We start from the raw sequence: 4,761 nt of genomic DNA on the forward strand, positions 1-4,761 counted from the left end.
ATGATGCATTTGGAAAGGCTCCTGGCCACACCAGTGTTAGAGGCTGGGAGTATGTGTATAGGTCCTCTGTCTGCTGCTCTTTCAAAGTTTGTGGTGGAAGGTGATGAAATGAAAATTGCAAGCCTTTTTTTTTTTTTTTCTGAAGGAGGTAGGGAGGAAAATGCTGGGCTTTCATTTCCATCACTTTTTCTCCAATAGCAGAAGGTGTCTGCAGAGGTGTTTAATGTCAGGCTGCAGTGTGTCTGTCTGTGTTTTGCATCAGGCCACCTGAACACCGACCCTGCTGCGAGCAGGAGGTTGGTGCAGCGGCGGTGGCCCTGGCCCTCTGCAGGTCTCTCCCGCCCTGGACGGCCCCGCCGTGCCACCACAAGATGTGGCGTTGCGCCTGACCGGCAGCCCGCCTCAGGCGCAAACAGGCCGGCTGCGTGCCCATTTTGGAGCGGTCTCCTTGAAAAAAAGCAGGCCTGCAGGATGCTCAAGTGCAAGGTTCCTGGTGCAGGCTGCCAGCGGGAGGGAGCTTGAGGACTAGAAAAACTGGAACATGCCAGAAAGAAGGAAGCAGACTCCAGAAAAAAGCTAAACACTGGGCTTCAATGTGATGCTGGGCACAGCCTGAACTGACGCTGCCAGCGGGTAGGCTGTATATAAGAGTGCCGTAAAGAGACAAGCCAGCCCAGGGCAGCGCCTTGGCTGCTGCTGGAGAAGAGCGATTCAGTCTTGCCTCGCAGCAAAGGGGCTTAGCCAGGAGGGCCCTGCTGGAGGCTGACAACCTCTACCAGACCATTAAAACTCAGCTTGCAACGAGCCAAATCGAGGTGATGTGAGTGACGACTTCCAAAAGCAGCTGGACTGTAGCTGTCCCAAATAGCCTGCGAGATCCTGTGCGAACCAGCGGCATGGGGGAGGTCAGAGGAAACCAGTGGCTGGAGTTATCACACCAGCATCATGTCATATTCCTAATAAAGGGATTTCTTTTCCGGAGGCAGGCTCAACGTGCCCAGCAGCGGTTCAGAGGCTGCTGCGCTGCTGTGCCAATGGACTGAAACCCATACGGGGAGCTTAGGGTACTTGGCGGAGTGGCTTTAACCTGCCTCAGCGCCTGTCACATCCCAAGATCTTTTCCATCCCTGTTGCTCAGAGTCAGTTTAGCAGCCTTCTGGTGCTGGCATTGGCATGCGGAGACTAAACAGTGGGCAATTATGAAAATGATACATTTGTACCCTCCCTTAGCAGCTGTGTTTAAAATAAGTCTCTGGAATTGCCGGAGTGTTGTAAGCTTGCCATCATCCTTTACCGTGGTTCCCCACAGCAGCAGCAGATGAAGCTAAACAGTACGCGGCTCATGGGCTGTGCCCACGGTACGCCCACGGCACCCTTGGCTGAGGGGCTGCCTTTCGTTCCTCCCTCCTTCGCTCCCTCCTTCCCTCTCTCCTTCGATCCCTCCCTCCTGCCAGCCCCGCTCCAGGGCAGCAGTGTCTCTGCGGACACATGCTCGTCATCTCCTTAAAAGCCCTTTGCACCTCAAAGTGGGCACTCCAGCCACACATCTACGTGTCGATTTAGCACAATGCGCGGATACGGCAATATACTGTCCCATGGCGCCGTTAGGAATAGCATGCACAGAGCCTCTTAGCTACCCCCACCTGTACCCCAACTGTACTGGTAGTTTTGTGGTTATTAAAGTTTAAAATTTGCAGAAAATAAAAATAGAGGTTTCTATCCTTTGCTTTGAAAAGAAGCATAGCATTTACAAGGACCATAGTTTTGACCTATCAGAGTATGTATAATCTTGAACTTGTATGTATAATCTTGAAAAGATATAATCTGAAGAAAAAAAGATGATCTACCTCTGTACAGGAGCTTCTTGCCTATTCCTATTCCAAGAATATTGATGGCTATCAATACCTAAGATATTTGACCTAAGATACTTGACTTTCTGTATTCTTTCTAGGCTGAAGGCATCTGTGACGTCCATCAGTCCCTATGTGCGACCGCAGCCGTGGCGGACGAGGATCAGGCTGCCTCTCCTGGACAGTGAGTTTGACGGTTCCCTACGAGGTACCTTGCAGGAGCTGTTAGAGCAGAGCTCATGTAAAAGCAAAAGCAATTATGAAAATTAGTAATTATGACTGCCAACTATTTAAATTAAAAGAAACCCACTCCAATAGAGAGAAGCTGAATGAAGATCCTATGTAAGTCCTTAGGCATGGACTGGCAAAAGTACTGGTGGGTCTTTTTGAGTATTTGCCAGTTTTGCTTAAGATGATGTTCTCAGGGTCTGCAGAAACCTCTTGTGATTCTTTGCAGTTCAGTTCATCAAACACTGACTTTTTCAACTTCAGTGTTTCATTATTTAAGGCAGCTTTTGCGAGCTACAACCGTACAGTTCTTTCTCAGTTGGTCTCTTGTCATCTTTGTTATCATGTACCTTTTCAAGACTAGAGTAGATTCTGCCAAATAATTTAGCTCTGCTCAGAGACAGGGCTGACAAACTCTACTTTCAACCCTATTACCTGTTAGTAGGTTTTATTATTTTTAAATTGAGGTTTGTTTTTTTTTCCACTGAAGGAACTTAACTTTTTTTTTTATTACAAAGAGGATCTAGGTGATTTGACAATTAGATAGAACAAAGTTTTTTTCCAAAACTATACAAAGTATTTAGTTGCTCTGAACAAAAGATTCACAACAGCAGTTTAAATATTTCCTCATATTTTGATGTGGGATTCATGAAAAAAATGAAGCTCCATATCCATAACTCACATATTAAAAGTCTTTATTTGGAATCTGCATCCAAATCTCATCTTTCCCTCTGATCTTCAAGTTCTCAGGTATGCAGCATCTGAGGATTAAGTTCTGCCCTATTGTCAAGAAACTGAGGGCTTTTCTTTAATTTATGTGTGTTTTAGCTTTTAAGAGCTCTGAACAGCACATTAGGGAAGTGTTTTTATTTTATTTCTTTCTACTAAAACATGTTTGTACAGATTAGCCGAGGTTGAATTTGCATATAAACTAGCCCTCTTTAGCAAGTAATTTTCTTGAATGTACCTCTTTCCAAATGTCTCTGCAGCAAAATTTTTTAAGTGCCTGTAAATATTATCACTAGGCCGGTGGCTTTTAATCACATTAGGAAGAAAAATCAAAAAGGAGTTTTGATTGAATTTAATAATGGAGCTTTTTGTGACAGAGAATATGGGTATCATGTTGTTGAAAGAGTTATTGGGGAGTCTCAGTTCCTCCAAGAAGGGAGTACTTTTCTTGGTTTGGTTTGGTGAGTGTGTCTGCTGTAAATACATGTATGATGGTTTGCCTTATGTATTGAAAAGGAATTAGTGTGATCATTTAGTTAAATACAATATATAAGTTGAATACTTAGTTATTCTGTGTCTAGATTCACGGTTAAAAGAAACATTCTTTAAGGCATCTTTTTCCTCTCTCACTGTGAAATAATCTTCAGTACATATTAGCCTTTATCCTGTATCATGAAAGTTTATCTTCTCGGCAAAGGACACTTCAAGTTCTCTCTTGCTGGTAAAGTAGTTTAGCTCTTTGCCATACTGGAAACTTTTCCCCTTCCCAAGGGGTAAATAAAATTGCTATAAGCAAAAGTTCAAGTTGAGCAAGTTCTTCACTAGTTACTCTTTCCATGAGTCACGCTCTTCTCCAGAATCTGCCCAGCTCCTGGTCTCAGCGATATAAGCACAACATAACCCAGATTGTCCTTTATAGCTGAAAAGAATGCTAACCTCTGGTCCTAGACAAGAACGAAAGCCCTCCTCAGTTACAAACCAAACTTTCCTCCTCCTCTCCCTCTGCAGGTTTCTTCACTTTGCCATGAAGCTTTAACTTTCCTCTTGCAGTTTTCCGAGGGCTGGCTTTCTAACCAAAACAATGTACTTACCTTTTAGGGCTCTCACGCAGATTACTTCTAAAGCAGTCATCAGTCTTCCTAAGGCTTTTCAGTCAGGGAGATGCTCTTCCTTTCTCACACTGTCTGATCTTGCCTGCATTAGGCTATTTCATTGCTCATGCGTGAAGCCCCTTCGCAGCGTTGCAGTGCATGGGGCTTGGCCTGGCACTAGCAGCAGCGTGGGGGCGTACAAGGAGTGGGGGCTTGAGGGCAGCACTGCCTGTTACAGTGCACTTCTGATTTGCGGTAATATTCTTATCTCGGGAAAAGCTCATGCTCTTTGAGCATAATGGCTGATCCTGTAATCAATTAATCTTGTACAGTGTGTTAACTATTCTCTTTGCAGCCATTGTTTCTGCAGGGCAATTCCAATGAAACCAATAAATACATAGGAAAATATATTTTGGCTTTCATGACTTAAAAAAAAATACAGAAATAGTATCTCAGAGGATAAGCTGTTTTGTACAAACAGGGAAATACAGCACAGGGACTGCCATCTTCCAGGGCTAGGTATTGTGTCACGCTGGAAACCTTTCTTTAAAAGTAAGAAAATAACACATCCAAAAGGCCAGTGAAGGCTTAAATTTAGAATATGGGCCCCATACAGGGTGAGAAGCCGTGAGTTATTTCTCATCGCTGATGGTGCTGATTCCACGTATTACAAACTTATTTGAAATACTGTGCGCAGCAAGCGGAGTGGTCCCAAGGTGGAGCTTTGATTTTTATTGGGTATTATGGAGTTACATACACCAAGGTCTGTGTATCGTCCAGAAGGATCTTGCCGTAGCCTGTAATCCCACTGAATGCTTTCACCGTTTCATTTTCCGGGACATCTCCAAGCGTGGAGATGATGA

Source organism: Apteryx mantelli, chromosome 3 (assembly GCF_036417845.1).
Source record: "Apteryx mantelli isolate bAptMan1 chromosome 3, bAptMan1.hap1, whole genome shotgun sequence".
Taxonomy (NCBI): Eukaryota; Metazoa; Chordata; class Aves; order Apterygiformes; family Apterygidae; genus Apteryx; species Apteryx mantelli.